The sequence below is a fragment of the Phacochoerus africanus genome, chromosome 9 (assembly GCF_016906955.1).
Source record: "Phacochoerus africanus isolate WHEZ1 chromosome 9, ROS_Pafr_v1, whole genome shotgun sequence".
Classification (NCBI taxonomy): Eukaryota; Metazoa; Chordata; class Mammalia; order Artiodactyla; family Suidae; genus Phacochoerus; species Phacochoerus africanus.
In genome coordinates, this window is record NC_062552.1 from 119,250,591 (window position 1) to 119,268,562 (window position 17,972).

General features: G+C 51.2%; 1 long non-coding RNA gene across 1 annotated transcript; it reads right to left on the reverse strand.

Annotated features, from left to right (window-relative positions):
- Nucleotides 1-5,504: 5,504 nt before the first annotated feature.
- On the reverse strand, nucleotides 5,505-11,613 carry LOC125136469 (uncharacterized). Its single transcript, XR_007137195.1, has 3 exons — nucleotides 10,726-11,613; nucleotides 10,107-10,228; nucleotides 5,505-5,842 (listed from the first exon to the last, which is right to left on the reverse strand). It is a non-coding gene; the product is annotated as an uncharacterized LOC125136469 (long non-coding RNA).
- Between the last annotated feature and the right edge of the window lie 6,359 nt (nucleotides 11,614-17,972).

Consider the following 17,972-nt stretch of genomic DNA (forward strand, 5'->3'; position numbering starts at 1 on the left):
TGGGGACCTACGGCCTGAGGAGCAGCCTTTCGGCTCTTCCTTGCGTCTTCCAAGCCGCCCTCCCCTCCCCACCCAGGGCTCTGCACAGAGGCAGCCTCTGTCTGGTCCTTCGGTGGTCATTGTCCGGCCCCCAGCTGCGTTAGAGAAGACGCAGCTGTGCTCTGGCTCTGTCCCCAGAAAGCCAGCATCTCCCCCCACAGCACCTGAGATGGCAACAGGGTAAACGCCCAGCACTGGAGGACACAGAGAGCCTAGACTGGACGCCTCGCTGGATGATGAGGCAGGTGTTTCTGGAAAGCTCCCCCCCACCCCAACCCCAGGATTTGCACTAAACACCACCAGACCAGCCCATGGCTGAGCCCTCCTGGAGCACCCTGGACCTCTGGGGGCGCCCTGGTCCTGGCCGCCTCCCTGATTGACCCCTTCCTGTCCCCCAGCCCCTTGGGCTGGGCAGGACTTTCTTATGGTGAATGAGAAACTGGTTAAAGTCGAAATGAAGGTGTGTTGGTTTGCGGAACAGAAGTCCCTGAACGGGGCTGGCCTAGGGACCAAGATAATGTCACCGCATCAGGACTGTCTCTCTCTCACTTTGTCTCTCTCTGTCTCTGTCTGTCTCTCACACACACCTGTCTCTTCCACTGTGGGGGATCTAGTTTTTCCTACGCCAGGTGACTGGTTCTGCCCAGTGGGGGGTCGTGGCTGCAGAATGTTCGAGGTGAGCATTAGCCCAGCCGCCTCAAAGTAACGGAGCCCTTCTGCCACCTCCGTTTCTATCCAGAGGATCCCAGCTGCGGACTGGTCAGACTGGGTCCCCTGCATTTCTTGTAGCATCACCTGATGGTGACCAGAGAGGCCGGAGGTGCTGCTTGCCCGGGACGGGGCCATGTGCCCACCACCTTAGCTGGGGCTGGTTCCAGCTGCCCTAGAATCACATGCAGGGAGGACAGCAGGGCAGGGCAGGAAGAGCCTGTTTTAAGAAGACATGCAGGGAGATCCCACTGGGGGGCAGTGGGTTAAGGTTCTGACTGCAGCAGCTTGGGTTGCTGCAGAGGCACGGGTTTGATCCCCGGCTCTGCAGCAGTGGGTTCAAGGATCCGGCACTGCTGCAGCTGCAGCTCGGATTCAATCCCTGGCCTGGGGAGCTTCCATATGCTGTGGGCAGGGCCAGAAAATGAAAACAAAAAAAGAAGCAAGACACGGGGAGGGCTGCTGGGTGGATAAAAACAGCAGGTGATCCTGCTACCTCATCTGGCAGGACTGTGGGTTTTCAGCAATATTTATTTCCCTTCCTCTATCTGTACTTTTCTAGTCTGTCTGTATTTTCTCTGGCAGGTTCTTTTTCTATCTTATGGTCTAGCAATAGAAATGGTACCTTGCCTACCTCCACGAAAGGTGCCAGAATATAAATACAGAAATGCAGAAATACAACAGCAGACAGTGCGGATTGCATTTTTTTCCTTTTTCTTTTTCTTTTTTTTCCTTTTCCTTTCTTTTTAGGGCAGAACTTGTGACATATGGAAGTTTCCAGGCTAGGGATGGAATCGGAGCTGCAGCTGCAGGCCTACACCACAGCCATGGCAAGGCAGGATCTCTGATGCATTTGCAACCTGTGCCACAGCTTGCAGCAATGCTGGATCCTTAACTCCCTGAGTGACTCCAGGGATCGAACCTGCATCTTCATGGATACTAGTCGGGTTCTTAACCCTCTGAGCCACAATGGGAACTCCTGATTGGATTTCTTACGAGGGGGTCCCCCGGCCTCCCTCTAGGCTGGGCTGGGAATACATGAATCCCCTCACCTCTGTTTTCCTTTTCCTGAAGATTCTGTTCATATCGATTCGGCACCTACTAGATGCCCTGACTTTTCACATCTATACCTCCCCTGGGTCATAGCAGAGCGCCCAAGGCTGAGAAGTGACACCTTTGTCCTCATGTCCTAGGGCTGCTGTCCTAAAATGCCACAAACAGGATGGATTAAAATAATGGACTTGTGTCCTCCGAGAGCTCGGGAGGCCAGAGTTGGGTGTCTGCAGGGCTGGGAGGGAGGCTCTTGCTCCCTGCCTCTCTCCACGCCTCTGGGAGTTTCCAGCAACCGCTGGCGTTCCTTAGCTTGTCTCGGCTCCAAGACCTGCTGCATCATCTCATGGCTGTCTTTTTGTGTGTCCTCAAATTGTCACTTTATAAGGAAGCCAGGCACAGTGGATTAAGAGCCCATCCTACCCCAGCGTCAATTTATCCTACTGTCTTCAATGACTCTATTTCCAAAAAAGTCACATTCTGAGGCCCTGAGGGTTAGGACTCCAACACATATTGGGGGGGGGGGTGTGTATGTGTGTGTGTGTGTGTGTGTGCGCGCCCATGTGTGCATAATTTAACCCCTAAAAACTCCAACATATATCAGGGTATGTGTACGTGCACAGTTTAACCCCCCAAAACCATTGAGCAGTGAAGCCAGCCTCAAACCCAGGTCTGACCGCAGAGTTCAAGCTTTTTCTGCCCAAGCTGCTGATCACGACAGCTGGCATTTTCGGGGTATTGTCTTCAGGCGATGCCTTACTTTTCACCATTTTAAAATCCCAACAGCCCCACCAGGTGGGCATCGGGTCCATTTTTCAGTGAGGAAATGAAGGTGGCGAGGTTACATGCTCCAGGTTCCCCGTCTACTTAGGAGCAGTGCTGCGATTTGAGCTGGTTGGCCTGGTGGCCTGGCTCCACTCGGCTGAGATGAAAGGGCACAGTCTAAAGACTGATGGAGTGCCCTGGGGAGCCTGAGTGGATAAAGACCTGGGCTGCCTGCCAATGGTTGGGGAGGGGCTGGCACAGGGGGAAAAGAAATCTCGAAAGTCTTCCTGGAGGAAGTGACATTTTAACAGAGTCCAGAGAATGGATCCGATTCAGTTGCACAGAGATGGCAGGGCAGGGTGTTTTGGACAAGGCAATGGACAAATGTGAGCCCTAAAGGAAGGAAGTACGTGGGGAGGACAGAGGGGTAGATCTGTCTGGCCGGTCCGGAGCCCCAGTATTCCCAGGGGTATAAAGGGAAGCGGGATGCAAATGGAGTGTCCATGTTTACTCTCCAGGTCCTCCTTGTTAATGGACGTCCACGTCCAAAGCTGCTTTCCACCCAAAGTGGGGAATAGGGTCCCCCTTGGGGATCTGTAGGTTGAGGGCCAGATGTTGTCTCTGTGAGGATGTGGCTTTGATCCCTGACCTGGCTCAGTGGGTTAAGGATCCAGCATTGCCACAAGATGTCAGTTGGAAATGTGGCTCGGATCCCAGGTTGCTGTGGCAGTGGTGCAGGCCTCAGCTGCAGCTCTGATTCCACCCCTAGTCTGGGACCTTCCATATGCTGCGGGTGTGGCCAAAAAAAAAAAAAGAAAAAGAAAAGAAAAAGAAAAAGAAAAAGAGCAAAGAAAAGCAGGGAAGATCCCAAGAAGGCAGTGGAATCCCCAACAAACAGAACCAGCCAAGGGGGCCCCTGGGCCGATCCTCCCCAGTACCCACAGCAACCCCACCCAAGCCCAGAAACCAGAGAGCTGTGGTGACACCCACTCGGGCTCCATCGGCAGAAGGCCCAGCCGAGATCCGCTCTAATCCACCCGAGAGAAGAGATTTCCAGTGTGTTTATCCGGTTGCCATGGGTTTGCTTTCTGCGTCAGGCGCTCTGCCTGTCAGACATGACAATTGAATAATATTTTTATTTTTAGGCATGGGTCTTTTCATTGCACTGCCGGGTTCGCCCCCGCACCAGAACTCTGGGGAACTGGGCTCTGGCTGTCTGGGAAGTGAATGGCTGCAGCAGCAAGGGGGCGGGTGCTGTTCTGTCCGAGCTGGACACTGTGTCCCGGAGGGAGAAGATGTCACCCTGGGGGCCGGGGGCGGGGGTGGTGGTGGGCGGACATCTATTTTGTGCAGAGCCTGGTGATTGCAGCTGGTCTTAGCCAAGATCTGGGAGCAGTTGAGCCAATGTGGCAAGCTTGGCACTGGGTCGGGGGGGAGGGCAGGAGGGCGGGGGGACCCACAGAGTCTGTGGCATGTGATGAGGGTGACAGGGAGCAGGGAGCCATGGGGGCAAGTAGTCAGGATCCGCAGAGAACCATGGGATGCCCAAGGATGCAGTCATTGAGTGAAACCGGAAGGAGCTCTCGGGGCCTACTCGAAGCGGGGATTCAGAAGTCAGTCCCGGAGTTCCCTGGTGGGTCATTGGGTTAAGGATCCAGTGTTGTCACTGCTATGGTGAGGGTTCAGTCCCTGGCCTGCAAACTTCCCTTTTTTTCTTTGCACAGCTGCACCCACAGCATATGGAAACTCTTGGGCTAGGTGTCTAATCAGAGCTGTAGCCACTGGCCTACGTCTCAGCCAGAGAAGCACTAGATCCAAGGCACATCCGCCACCTACACCACAGCTTGCGTCAACACCGGATCCTTAACCCACTGAATGAGGCCAGAGATTGGACCCAAATCCTCACAGACACCATGTCAGGTTCTTTTTCGGCTGCCCTGAGGCATATGGAGTTCTCGGGCCAGGGATCAGACGCCAGCCACAACTGTGACATTCACTGCATCTGTGGCAATGTCAGATCCTCTAACCCACAGTGCTGGGCTTGAGCTGGAACCTGCAGAGACGCCACTGATCCAGTGGCACCATAATGGGAACTCCCTATGTTGGGTTCTTAACTGCTAAACGAACACGGGAACTCCTGGCCTGCAAATTTCTGCATGCTGTGGGCATGCCCCGCCCCTGCCCAAAAAAAGTAGTCATTTCCTCTTATTACGGACCAGATACAAGTCAAGCAGAAAGGAGCAGAATTCCTTGACCTGGGCACGGTCAACATTCAGGGCTGGATCCTTCTTCGCTGCAGGGGCTGTGCCGGGCACCCCAGGGTGTTTAGCTACACCCCTGCCCTCCGACCCACTAGATGGCCGTAATACTCATTTTCCGGTTGTGACAACAAAAAATATCTCCAGATAGATATTGTCACATGCTCCCAGGGCAAGGGGGTGGGGCAAAATCGTCTGGGGTTGAGGCTTAGAGGGACCTGGAGACTGAATAGTTGGGGATCAGGGGCCAAAGCCAGATGCTTGATTCCCTGAAACTTGCTGTCTGGGGAGCGGAGCGTGAGGAGCGGCCAATGGAGTGAAGAAGCCAGCCCTTTTCGCCGTAGATGGTGGGGGCTGTTTTCTCGAAGGGTCTTTCATAGCTAAGAGGTGAGAGTTTTAACATCAGAGCCATTAGTGGTGTCAGGAGATTATGGACAGTTACCTGGCCCATCTCCGTACCTGGAAGGGCTGAGGTTGATGACACAACAGTAAAAGGCTTCCTCTCCTTGGTGCGGGGACCATGGGAAGCTGGTCGTGGGGTGAGGGCACAGCCTCCTTCTGTCTGCGAGGATGGGGCCTCCGACCCAGCTGCTGTGCTTCTGTTAAGCCAGCTTTGCATTGAATCTGGACTCAAAAATTTTATGCAAAGAGTAGTCATTGTAGGTAATTAAATATTTATGCTTTTATTTAATACCAATTTCCATTTCTGTAAAGAAAGCTGATATCCTCAATCCTCTGACACTGCTCACCTCTGCCAGGAGCAGGCCCAGCTTCATGTCCAGGGCAGCATCTCTTACTAGTCCCCAGGGGGGACCCCCAGAATGGCCTGGGGCTGTGGGGAGCCAGCCCTTGACCGCAGGGCCGTGTGTGGTGACGGACTGAGAGCCTGTCTTTGATGGTCGTGACACTTGGGTTCAAGTTCTGTCTCCACCTCCGACTCACAAGCTTAATTTCTCTGAGCCTCACGTCCCTTGTCTGTAAAATGGGCATAAGGATCTCTGCCTTGTGGGGAGGCTCTGAAGCTGAAATGAGATAAGGAGGGTTAATGCCTCCCAGATGGCAGGGTGCACAAGAATCCAGGGAGCGAGGGTTAATATGCTGGTTCTCAGGGGCTGAGAAGTAAAACGAAGTTTGGGCTCTGGGGCACTTTTTTTTTTTTTTTTCTTTTTAGGGCCAGACGTGTGGCATATGGAAGTTCGAAGGCTAGGGGTCAAATCAGAGCTGCAGTTGCTGGCCTACCCCACAGCCACCGCCACGATAGATCTGAGCCTCATCCGTGACCTTGCAGCAATGCCAGATCCTTAACCCACTGAGTGAGGCCAGGGATCGAACCTACATCCTCATGGACACTGTGTCAGGTTCTTAACCCACTGAGCCACAAACAGGAACTCCACCCTGGGACATTCTGACAAGCTTCTGGGTGCTTCTCACCCAAGTACCTCAGTGAAAAACATTGATGTTTAAAAAGGACTTTGCACTGAGTCCAGCACGTAATAAGTCCTCAGTAGGTACCACTGGTAGCTGTTGTAATGATTCCTCTGTATCAGTTATCTGTCACAATGAAGGAGCGTGACAAACTATTCCCCAAATCTGACTGATCAAAGTGACAAACATTTATATAGTCGGTGAATATATGGGTTAGCGATTTAGACTGGGTTCAGCTGGGCGATTTCTCTGCTTTTTTTCCTGTCTTTTGTCTTTTTAGGGCCGCACCCGGGCCATATGGAGGTTCCCTACACCACAGCCACAGCAACACCAGATCTGAGCCACGTCACAGGTCCAAGGTCAGCTGACTGTTAACTGGAACCACGCAGAACCCTGACGATACTGGCTAGCCTGGCGGGTCCCCACGGAGATGGCAGATGTTCAGGCACCTCCAGACCTCGGCTATGGTCGTGTCTGCTGCCACCCAGTCACCTGGCCAAGTGGAGAACAAAGCATGGGCAGCAGTTCCTAACCTGGGAACCATAGGAGCTGCAGCCACCGGTCTACACCACAGCTCAGAGCAACACCAGATCCTTAACCCACTGAACGAGGCCAGGGATCAAACCTGAGTCCTCATGGATACTGGTTAGGTTTGTTACTGCTGAGCCACGATGGGAACTCCATGCATTGCATTTTTTTTTTCTTTTTTCTTTTTAGGGTCACACCCACGGCATATGGAGATTCCCAGGCTAGGGGTCTAATTGAGCTGTAGCAGTGAGCTGTGGTATAGGTGGAAGATGTGGCTCAGATCTGGTGTTGCCCAGTTACCTGTATCAATCCTTGTCCAATAGGGGTCTTAGGGGTGGGAATGGCCCCTAAGTGTTATGATGTCTTTGTCTTTCTCTTTCCTTAGACACTAAGTCACCCTCCCTCTCATCCCTTTTCTCTCAGTTGAGGAGAGGGTTAGAGATTAAGGTCCATGAGGGGGGAAGGCACATTTCCCATAGTAAACAAGGCCTGTGGGGAAGGCACACTTCCTATAATAAAACAAGGCCTGTGGGGAATCACGCTCTGGAGCTCTTGAACCACAATTGTGAGTAACAGCCACAGCAAAGGATGCAGGGAAGCCCATGCTCCTACCCTGACGACCCGAGCTAGTATTCTGTCTCACTCTGACACTGCGATTCAGTTTCCTATCGCTGCAAGCATCACCAACTACCAGGTACTTGGTGCCCTAAAATAAGACAGATTTACTGTCTTAATAGTTAGCATAATAATCTTACTAAAATTAATAAAAAGTCTGAAAACAGGGCTAAAGTCAAGATGTCAGCAGGGCTGTGTTCCTCCTGGGGGCCGTAGGAGAGAATTGATTCCTTGTTTTTTCTAGTTTCTAGAGGCCATGTGTATTCCTTGGCTTGTGGTCCCCTTCCAGCAACGGGGATAAAGGATGGAGAGATGGATGAATAGGTGGATGGATGGATGGATGGATGGATGGATGGATGGATGGATGGATAGATGGCTGGCTGAATGGGAAAATGGCATCTAGAAAGTCTTTTGTCTCCCCTAGGTCCATCTCCAAGGCTGAAACCGTTGCAAAGCCTCTCCTCCCCACCCCCATCCTTAGCGATGCCATTTATTTCTACTGTGTCAGCCTCAGTCGGCTTCCCACTCAGCTTTGTGAGCACCTATTCTCCTTCCAAACCCTCTCAAGAACCAGCCCTCTCCTGTTATGGGAAAATAAGATGCTGTTTAATCACCAGCTATGTCAGTCAAGGAACCTTAAACAAAAAGATTAGTTCTGCTTTTATTTGTCGGTACAATGGAGAGCATGAAATATTTAACAGCATCGTAATGCGGACCAGATGGGAAAGATACTGCCTTTCAGGGCCTCCGCGTCTCTCCCACCTTCCACCAGCAGCCAAAACGAGGCGGCCATTTAGGACAATTTATGGGCTGGAAGGCAGCCAAGGGACTGCTTGCCCAGGGGCCTCTGGTCCCCACCCTGCTCTGATATCCCTGCAGGGATATTCGCTGAAGAGGATCAAGTTACAATCCTCTGAGCACTAGAAACGCACAGTGGATCCGGATGGGAAGCCAGGTTCAAGTCCTCACTGGCTTGAGGCAGTTGTCAGTGTTCAGAGAGTGTTTTTCCACCAGTCCTGATTATGTCAGGGAGCTTCCACCCCCACACCCCAAAGCTTTCAAATCACTTGAAAAATCAGAGTAGATTTTAACTTCGTTCTGTGCTGTGCAACCTTGGGCAAGTGGATAACCTTTCTGAGCCTGTGTCTTCTGTCACAAAAATGAGAGAGAAGCCAGCTGGAAGAGAAACTTGAGTAAAATAATGTATGTAAAAGCCTGCTGATAGGCACACAGTAGGTGCTCAAATGGGTCTCAAGCCTAGTGGGTAGATGGCCGGGTTTAGAATGGTGGATCCATTGAGAAACGTGTCACACACACATGGTCTGTGGATCTGCATCCCTCAGAGAATTTTGGAAGTGTTTTTTGTTTTTTGGCTTTTTTTTTAACAGCAGAAATTTATTCTCCCCCAGTTCTGGATACTTAAAGTTCAAAATTAAGGTGTGAGCAGGGCCAGGCTCCTTCTGAGGTGCTGGGCAGAATCTTCCTTGCCTTCTTCTAGCATCTCATGGTAGTGGTTAATTCTTGGCATTTGTTGTAGAAGTTTTATTTATTTTATTTTTGCCTTTGGGGGCCCCACCGGGGGCATGTGGAGGTTCCCAGGTTAGGGGTTGAATCAGAGCTGCAGCTGCTGGCCTACACCACAGCCACAGCAACGTGGGATCCGAGCTGTGTCTGCGACCTACACCACAGCTCATGGCAACGCCAGATCCTTAACCCACTGAGCGAGGCCAGGGATCAAACCAGCAACTTCCTGGTTCCTAGTCAGATTCATTTCTGCTGTGCCACATGGGAATTCCTATTATAGAGGTTTTGAACTAAAAGGAATCTTTGGGGCTGTTTCAAACAAAGGATGCAAAGCAAAGGCCTGGGGCCACATGCAGCCTAAAGACCCACACACAGATTTCCTGGTGGCCTAGTGATCAAGGATCTGAGTCACTGCTGAGGCTCGGGTCACTGCTGTGTGGTGGGGGTTCCTGGCTCAGGAAGTTCCGCGGGCCTCAGGTGCAGCAGAAAAAACCAAAACAAACCAAAAAACAACCAACCAACCAACCTACACACATACACAGTTTGCCCAGGTGTTTTTTAAGTATCCGAATTAGCTGCTACTTAATTGTTCTTCTTTAACTTAATTAAAATCAGAAATCTTAAACTGTCAGAGTCAGGAACCCAAAGCTTGCATATCCACCTGGCAGCAACCCGAGAAGCTGCATACCCCAAAACTTCCTTTAGCGAACTTTTTACATTGTATTGAGCCTCTCACTTCCCATCTGGATTCTGTTTGCACGTGAGTTTATGAGCTCAGATTGAGGGCCATCTCTTTCCTTTCACAGATAAAGAAACTAAGGCCAGGAGTTCCTGCTGTGGTTCAGTGGGTTAAGACCCCGACATAGTGTCCTGGAGGATGTGGGTTCGATCCCTGGCCTTGCTCCATGGGTTAAGGATTCGGGGTAGCCACAAGCTGTGGCTGTGGCGTAGCCTGGCAGCTGCAGCTCTGATTTGACCCCTAGCCTGGGAACTTCTCTATGCCGCAGATGCGGCCGTAAAAAGAAAAGAAAACAAGAAACGAAGGCCATGGAACAGAGTGCAAACATAAGCCCCCTGCCACCCCCCACCCCCCACCCCCCACTCCCCCTTGGAGTTCTTGGCTTAATTAAACCCTCAGAGTCCTTCTTAACCCAGGGCTTTGGGCAGTCATTCAAATAACCTAGAGAGAGGTACCTCTGAGTTAAGAGATTTTGTTCTCGATTCTCCAATTCTGCCTTGTTCACCTGAAGGCCTCGTTCTTTCTTCCGCACCCAATAAACAGCCTGGGGGGTTCGACGCAGTAACTCCTTTGGCGTCTATTGTAAGAAGCAGATGAGGTCAGGTGGACAAAGGTACCCAAGCAAACTGTGAGTATCCCGCTCTCGTTTCCTCAAGCCTGGCCCGCGAGACCCGTCAGATAAAGGGCTCCCTTTCCAACTTCCCCCAACTCCTGGATAAATTCAGGTTTGACGCACACGTTAAACCGTCGCTGGTGGGAGGTATTTTGTGTTCGGCCCCCCGGGCCTTTGGTCAGGGTCAGACATGCCTTTCGGCAAAAGCATGGTTGTGAGAAGATGTTTCCTTAATTAAATGCAATCTCCTTCTTTATAGCCTCTGCATGACTGCCCCCCTCCCTGACCCCAACGGGCGGGCTTGCGGGTGTTCGGATGCTGGCTCCGCTGGCTCAGGGGCCCCCTGCTCCTGACCTTGCCCGCCAAAGCGCTCATTAACCCGCACAAGAGTGTTTTTCTTTTCAAGCCCATTTTTTTAAAAAAAAAAAGCGCGAGAAAAAAGTCCATTCTCTTTTCCTTACCCAGAGTAATCCTCAAATTATGCGCAATATCCGGAGCAGAGAAGTGGCCCCAGATTGAATTTTCTGGTTTCTTGAAGAGCTGACTTAATCGGGCTGAGAGTCAAGAAGGGCTCCCCCAGGATGTGGCCCAGAGGTGCGGTGGGGCTCCTGGTTAAACGACCAGGAACACAGTCACGGAGGCTGGAGAGCAAAGGCCACATTAACTCATGTCCATGAGGGTCTGGGCACCGGTGGTGTGGTCTACACCTCTGCGTGTGCTGCGGGTCTGCACGTGTATGTATCTGTTTGTGGTGTGTGCGTGCATTGTGTGCGTGTGTGTATGTGTGCCTCTAGGTGTGTTGTGTGTTTGGTGGGCACGTGGTATGTGCACGCACTGCCTGCAGGTGTGTGTGGCACGCACGTGCGAGTGTGTGCCTAGATCAAGGGTGTGTAGCGTGTGTGTCTGTGGGTGTGCACGCGTGCCTGCCTGGCTCAGCGTCCACGGCCCCGGCGTGCAGGATGAATCATGGGCTCCCTCCCAAGGGTCTTGGGCCCTGCCTGGAGCACGGCCCTCTCCACGTGAGCCGGTCCCACGGCGTGATGGTCATAGCATCCCGGATTTCACCCGGTTCTCACCGCGTGTTCCTTGTGCTGATGCCGACGAGGGTCTGAGGAGGGTGGATGCTGCTGTGGCCCATCTCCAAAGCAGTCCACACCCACACGCCTTGCTTTGTTTTTTCCGTGATGTTTCATCTTTTATAAAGGTTTATATTTTTATTAGCGTTTATCTGCCATATTCTGTTAATGTCTGCTGTACGGCAAAGGGACCCCGTCATGCATATCTATATCTATACAGCTTCTTTTTCTCACATTATCCTCCACCATGTTCCATCACAAGTGACTAGATACAGGTCCCCGTGCTGCACAGCAGGCAGGGTTTTTTCTCTTTTTGAAAGACGTACTGAAGGGTAGTTGATTTACGAGGTTGTGATGATTTCTGCTGCCCCACACAGTGAGTCAGTCACCGTGTACACACATCCGTTCTCCTGCAGATTCTTTTCCCACACAGATGATCACGGAATCGTGGGGGAGGGTTCTCTGTGCTCTAGAGCAGGTCCCCGTGGGCCAGTCGGTCCGTAGACCTCCGTGTGCCTGTGCCCGTCTCCCACCCCCACCAAACGCCTTACTTGGCAGTGAGGGGATCCGAGAGGCAGAGAGGGAAAGTAATTCACCAAGAGTCACAAAGTGAGTTAGTGGCCATCACTGGGGCGGGAAGCAATTTCTCCTGATGCCCAGTCCAATGGGCTTTCTTCCTGGTCCTCTCCGGGTCGAGGCGGGGGAGGAGGTCCGGGACCAGCCTGCCAGGGAGCTGCTCTTACAGAAGGACCAGGCTGGGATGCGTGTGTATGTGTGAACAGCTCAGATACAAGGAGTGGCTGGGTATGAAGCTGCACAGGTAACATCACGAGCGGGGTTAATAAATGCCTCCCTCCCAGGCCAAAAGGAAAGAAAATATTTTAGAACTTTATAGGCCAAGAGGCAAACTTGAAGATGTTACGTAGGTACATATATAACCATTTAAACATAGAACCATTTAAAGATTTTAAAATCACCATCCCCCCTTGGGCTAGACAAAAACGGGCGCAGCTGAATTTGACTCCCAGGCTAGCCCCTGTTTTGGTGGAAATGAGCCTCAAAACAGACAGACAAATCTGAATTTATGGAACCAGAAACTGGAGCAAAGACAACAGGGTCAGATCCTGTGGAAGAGAGATGAGAACAGGGAGCAAAGCACTGGCGGGCGGTGTGTGACAAGGTGCAAAACCATGGTCATAGGAGTTCCCGTCGTGGCACAGAGGAAATGAATCTGACCAGCATTCATGAGGACGCACGTTTGATCCCTGGCCTTGCTCAGTGGGTTAAGGATCTGGCACTGCTGTGAGCTGTGGTGTAGGTCACAGATGCAGCTTGGATCCCACATTGCTGTGGCTGTGGTGTAGGCTAGCAGCTGCAGCTCTGATTCAACCCCTAGCCTGGGAACCTCCCTATGCTGCAGGTATGGCCCCAAAAAGACAAAAGACAAAAAAATTAAAAAATAAAAAATAAAATTTGAATTTGGAATACTTTTAGAAAAGTTGCAAGGAGTTCCGGTGTGGCGCAGCAGACACGACTCTGACTAGTATCCGTGAGGTTGTGGGTTCAATCCCTGACCCCCGCTCAGTGGGTTAAGGATCCAGCGTTGCCCTGAGCTGTGGTGTCGGCTGCAGACACAGCTCAGATCTGGCATTGCTGTGGCTGTGGTGTAGGCCGGCAGCTGCAGCTCTGATTCGACCCGTAGCCTGGGAACCTCTATATGCCCTGGTTCGAGGCCCTAAAAACAATGAATAAATAAATAAAACAGAAAAGTTGCAGATATTGCACAAACTTCCCCATACACTCTTCACCCGATCTCTTCTAATGCTGGTGTCTCCCATCACCATGGGGCATTTGCAAAACCGAGGTATTACCACTGGCACGATTTTATCAGTGCGACTCCAGACGTCATTAGCATCTCATCCGGTTTCAGGCCGATGTCCCTTGCCTGCACCAGGATGCAATCCAGGATACCACGTTGCACTTAGCTTCCTTTTTACAAACCATTTTGCTTTTCTTTCTGTCATCCCATCACCTCATTCCGAAGCAAAAGAGCCTCAATGACTTGCAGATGCTTGAGGATGGGAAACACAGAGCCTCCAAGGGAGAAGGCTGTGTCGGAGGACAATTTGGAACAATTTCCCTTGAGGTCCGTTGGCAGAGCAGACCTCCTGTTAGAAACTGGCAGCAGAAACCCACAGGGAAGAGGAGGGGAAGCAGGGACCAGGACGCACGCCAGAGGGGCAACGGCGGCCCCAAAATCCCAACACTTGTCTCCTTTTGAGCCTCACTGGGGGAAGCAGGGGACAGAGAGGTCGCCGCAGGAGCGGTTGGAGGCAGCCTTGGTGAGACAGTGACAGAAAAGGCCAAGGCCAAGTAGCTGAATGACGTTCTCACCAAGGGGTTTCCACGGAAAAAGATGAATCTCTCCAATTAAACATGTCACGGCTGGGCTGGGAAGCCACAGATGAAAACAGAGGTAAGATAATTACTTCCATAGCACGGCAGGTTGGGGAGGGGACAGGGGGTGCACAGAGTCATAAAAATGAGTTAATCACCCAGCCAGGAGTGGGAGAAAGAGCTCTATAAAGATTGAGAATCTGTGTGTGTGTGTTTAATGTAACTTTCACAGTGGGCTGTGTTCCCCCAAAAGGTGCAAAATTAAAACGAGGGAAATTGAACCTAGTTTTCCCACTGAAACAGCGTTGCAATGCTGAGGTTTCTGACCCAAGGTTTAATGCCTCTGTTATAGAAATAAATCCACACACCATGCTTCCTAACTATAAATGGTGCCTGGTGCACTATTCCGTTATATGAATTGAGGCTTCTTAAAATCAGCGATGCTAGGACCAGTTCCATATTCACCTAAGGGACAGAGGACCCAGCAGGCAAAGCTCTGTCTTCCTTCACAGGATATGTTTTATTTTATTTGGACAACTAATTAGGAGGAAGGGGCCTCTGTGTTCTTGGCCGCACGATCCCAAATGTTTCATCGAGGGCTTGGAGTCTTACCTGGAGACTCAGGGGGTCCCCAGAGAGCCTGGTGGACTCTCCCAGTTTTATGCTCTTTATAGTGAACAAGCGTTGTTCTTGCTGGCGTGTGACAGTACAGTCATTCTGTCCTTTGTCACACCGGCTGTTCAGCAAGGCTGACCTGTCGACACCAAAGACCCCCTCCCATCAGAAGAGACATTTCCATCTTTTGATCTTTGCAGAGCTGCGCCACTGAGTCAAGAATTCAGAGAGAGATTTCCACAGTGTCACACACCAGGGGATGTGCCATGGAACCAGACCGCAGTTCTAGAACGTTCCAAGTCGTTCTCACTCACAGTTCTGGATGCTGCTTGGGTTAAGGCTGAGGCTAGAGCCTTGTCCTTTTAGCAGCAGGTTAGGAATGAGGGGTTACAAACACGTCGCTTCCCACCTGAGCCAGGCTTCTCTCGCCTCCTGAATGATGAGGATGTTTCCTTAAGATAACAGATTAGAGGAAGTATTACATGCATTATTTTTTAAAATGGCAGATTTTTTAAAATTTGGGAATAAATTATGCAAGAGGCAAAGTCTTTCTGGTTTTTTCCCTTGTTGTTGGGCGTTTTTTTTGGCTGCGCCCATGACATGCAGGAGTTCCCAGTCCAGAGACTTCTCATCATGGCTCAGTGGTAGTGAGCCTGACTAGGAACCATGAGGTTGCAGGTTCCATTCCTGGCCTTGCTCAGCAGGTTAAGGATCCTGCGTGGCTGTGGGTGTGGGTGTGGTGTAAGCCAGCAGCTGCATGCAGTTCCAATTCGACTCCTGGCCTGGGAACCTCCATGTTTCAGGTTTGGCCCTAAATTGCAAAAAAAAAAAAAAGAAGAAGAAGAAGAAGAAGAAGAAGAAGAAGAAGAAGTTCCCAGTCCAGGGATTGAACCTGCACCACAGTGGTGACAATATGGATCTTTTAACTGCTAGGCTACCAGGGAGCTCCAAAGCCTTTCTGTTTTGTTTTATTTTATTTTTTTAATTTATATACTTTTGCTTTTTAGGGCTGCACTTTCAGCACATGGAAGTTGCCAGGCTCAGGGTGGAAAGAGAGCTGCAGCCACAGCGACGGGGGATCCGAGCCACATCTGTGACCTACGCCACTGCTCACGGCAACACCAGATCCTTAGCCCACTGAGCGACACCAGGGATGGAACCCGAGTTGTCATGGATCCTAGTGGCTTTCAGGGCACTGTGGGTGAGGAAACCAGAGCCCCAACGGAAGGACTCTGTTAAACAGGTGCAGTGGGACTTTGACCCAGGGGCTTGGGAGCAAAGTGTGAGAAGGGTCTCCTGTCACCTCCCTGGTGCCTGGATCTGTTCGGGGCCATCTCTCTCCCCAGAATTCATTTTGGAATTTCCAAAATTTGCTTGGCCTGCCGCACAGACACAGTATCTATCCACAGTATCTGCGCGCGCGCGCGCACACACACACACACACACGCACACACACACACGCACACAAGCACACACATGCACACACTCCACCATGTCCTTGCCTGGCTCATCCTGCATTAACCAGACCAGGCACATGAGTATCTGCCCTCACCCCTGAGACTCACCCAGGAGGTCTGCGGAGATGCTGGCGACGTTTTCGAAGATGCTTTGATCCAATGCTCACATCGGATTGGGAGCTGCTATTGCTTTGAGGTCAACCCTCAAAAAATAAACCTCGTTCTGCCCACGAGTTCAAATTTAACGACTGGTCAGCCTTGGTCAGCTGGCTTTCTCTCCTTATAACCTCTTCAGACAACCCCTGCACTTCAGAAAAAGAAGGTGCAAACCACACAATTTTCATAGACCAAAATAGAGATTTTTTTATTTCCAAACATAAAGCAGATAACATCTTGGAAAACATAAAGCGAAGAGCAAACACGTCAAACCATCTCTGAGAACACGCCTGCTTCCAACGCGAACAAGAAGAAGGGGAAGGAAACATCCCGTGACTTTAAAAGGCAGCATCGAGAGGGTAGTGGACAGGCTGGAGCTCCTCCCTCCTGAGCAGAGACGGCGGGAAGGATGCGCTCGGCCGGTTTTGGACTTGATATGAACCCAGATAACACACACATGGTCCAAGACAGCTGTTTGGCTCCCACTCCGCTTGCCTTCCCAGAAAGCTTGATTTATGCCACACACGTGTTTCACAATCACAGACACTATGGCGGGAGTGGGATGGTCCCTGTGCCTACTGTTTACATAAAGAACATTTTACACAATGAGGTTAGTACGCTTTTGACACCAAACCCGCAGACATGGTATCGACACGCACTCACACCCACACCCTCCTCCATGCCCCCGCCCCCAGGCTCACCCGTGTGTTAACCAGACCAGTCCAGCCCCGGGAACAGCGGGTCAGGACGCGGTTAGTGTCGCCAAGGCTTTGAGGGAAAGATGGGGTGACTTGGCCTCTGTGGAGCTGACTGAAGGTGAAGCAGGAAGGTGGCTGCTGCCTCCACGTGGGGTCCTGGGGAGGCGAGGGGCCCTCTGGTTCCCAAGCCCACCCCCCCAGGGAGAGGAGATGAGAGAAACTAACAAATCCATCAGGCTGACCTGCTTTGGGATGACAGGGCTTATCTCCTCGACTTGAAATGGAGGAGAAGAGTAGTCATTTCTCCAGCGCTGGTGCCCTAAACCTGCTGCTTTTCCTGCTTCGGGCACCTTGGGTGCTGAGCAAATTCACCGAACTGTCACTGGTTTCCCTCCCCACCCTTTCCTTCCCCCCCTCTCTCCCGCCCTCCCTTCTGGGGCACTCGGCATGTATATTTTTTACATTAGCCAATCCACTTATTGGTTAAAAATATATTACGCACATCAAGAAACAAGCTATTTCTACCCTCACAATCCTCGCGTTGCCCATGTACACATTCAAATCTTGCCTTCAACGTTTTCTGGAGGAAAACATGGAATAAATATAAACGAAGAAATGAAACGAATAAAAGCTGACACTTCCTCAACGAAGTCCTACAAAATTCGACACAAAGGAGAATGTAGAGCTAGTAATTCCTCACTCACATACATTTAGACCATAAGGAAATAGGGAACCATCAAGACCATTTTATTAAATAGTGGTCGAGAGCAGGGAAATGGACAGCACCCGAGATGTATTTAACTGCGAGCTGTTAAATGATCCAACCCTGGGTCTTTAGCATATTTGAACATCATTGATTTCTGAAACACACAGACAGACAGAGAGAGAGGGAGAGAAATGGGCAAACCAGCTCCCCTGGGGCTAAGTCCTCCTCCACGAGCAGGTCCAGGTCATACGCTGGCCTGAGAAAGAGAGATGCTGGCCTGAGAAAGAGAGATGCTGGCCTGAGAAAGAGAGCACTTGTTTCTGAACCAGCCTGAGGGAGTTTCCAGTTGGCAGAGATCTCAGGGGTCAACAGACCTTCCCTTTGTGTGGGGAACAGCGGTGAGGGGTGGGGTGCGGAAACCAGTTGCTCCTATTAGAGGCATAAAAGCTGGAATCAGGAAATGTCCTGAGGTTCCCAGAGACCCCGGGCTGGTGGTGTCAGTTGTCCGCAAGCCCAGGGAGGGGAACAAGGGCTGCGCAGCTGTGCTAGCAGGTGGAGATAAGCATGTAGTGTAGGCACACACAGGCATGCACACACACGCGT